Here is a 1,664-nt window from a genome sequence, read left to right as displayed (position 1 = left end):
GGTTGGCCCCGCCGAGGGGCTCGGGCAACATCCCAGCCTGGGCCCCTGTGTCCCCCCCATCCCCGAGGGAGCCATCCTCCGTCCCCGCCGCGGGATGCAGCCCCTTTCCCCACGGAGGGATGCGGCCCCTGTCCCACAGAGGGATGCAGCCCCCATCCCCACGGAGGGATGCAGCTCTCATCCCCACTGCAGGATGCAGCCCCCATCACTCCGTGGGATCCAACTCCCTTCCCACAGAGGGATCCAGCCCCCACCCCCACCGCGGGATCCAGCCCCCTTCCCACGGAGGGATTCAACACCCTTCCCACGGAGGGATCCAGACCTCATCCCCACCATAGCATCCAGCCCCCCATCCCATGGAGGGATCCAGCCCCTATCCCCACCGTCCAGGAGCTATCCAGCTCCTGTCTGCACCGAGGGACCCATTCCCTGTCCCACGGAGGGATCCAGCCCCTGGTCCACAGAGCGATCCAGCCCCCATCCCTCCGTGGGATCCAGCCCTGGTGCCATGAAGGGATCAAGCCCGTGTCCCACCGCGAGATGCAGGCCCCCGTCTGCACCGAGGGATCCAGCCCCTGTCCCACTGCAGGTTCCAGCCCCCGTGCCATGAAGGGATCCAGCCCTTGCCCCACCACGAGATCCAGCTCAAATGTCCCCAAGGGATCCAGCCCCTGTCCTACGGAAGGATCCAGCCCCAACCCTCGGAGGGGCTCAGCCCCATCCCATGCTCCCCCTGTGCGGCCGCTGTTCACGCACATCCCGGGCAGGCGGAGGCCACCCCCTAATCCCGACATGTAGGCTCCCAGGCTGGCCGCCAGCCCGTAGCAACCCTCACGAATTAGGAAAGGAGGCGAATGAACTGCAGGGTCTAGATGAGGCTCTGTTGAGCTGGGTGGGAGCTGGGCCAGCAGCGGGGCTGCTCCCAGTCAACCTGCTGTGGCGTGTCGAGGAACCGGCCCCAGTGCCGCCTCTGAGCAGCCCAGTTCCCCAGAGCACTGCCGCGGGACTCGGGGTTGGTACCAGCTCCAAAGGGCACGATTTTGCTGTGGGCAGCAGGACTAACGAGCAGGGAGGGCCAAACCTGTATTTTTATTTATTTGCTGTTAGCAATTTGCAGAGGGATGCGGTAGGGCCTGGAGAAATAGGAACAGTCATGGGCGGTAGAAAGAAGGTCAACAGGAAAGGAAATTAAATATGTGAAGATTGTGAGCGATGGTCCTGCCCATCTCCTCTGCATTTACGCGTTCATGTCCTGTAGCGCTCAGTACGCAACGAGTTGTCCTGTGTCAGCCGGATTCCTCCCCACGATGCGAGCAGCCCTACGGGAGTGTGCTGCTGCGTTCCAGCGTTGAACGCTCATTAAATGCACGGCTGAAAGGAACGGGTCGGTGGAGTCGGCAGAGCAATTCCCGTGCACATCACAGTGCTCCTACGCCGGGAGACCACTGGGTGACACAGGTCCCAGCACGGCCTCAGCAGACCACGTTTCTGGTGAGAAGCGGTGCTGCGCACCCTGCCTGGACTTGCTCGGTTGCAGGTTTGAAAGCCTCGACAGTGAATCAGGATTCCTCAGCCTAGTTATAGCTGTAACGTGGTCTGTTCCCAGGGCTTTTTCCCATGAAGCTCCCAGCTGAGATCCAGCCTCAGTCGCTCGTAGGGGTTTA

The sequence above is a fragment of the Charadrius vociferus genome, unplaced genomic scaffold (genome assembly GCF_000708025.1).
Source record: "Charadrius vociferus isolate BGI_N301 unplaced genomic scaffold, ASM70802v2 scaffold370, whole genome shotgun sequence".
NCBI classification, from domain to species: Eukaryota; Metazoa; Chordata; class Aves; order Charadriiformes; family Charadriidae; genus Charadrius; species Charadrius vociferus.
This window is presented reverse-complemented; position numbering follows the sequence as displayed.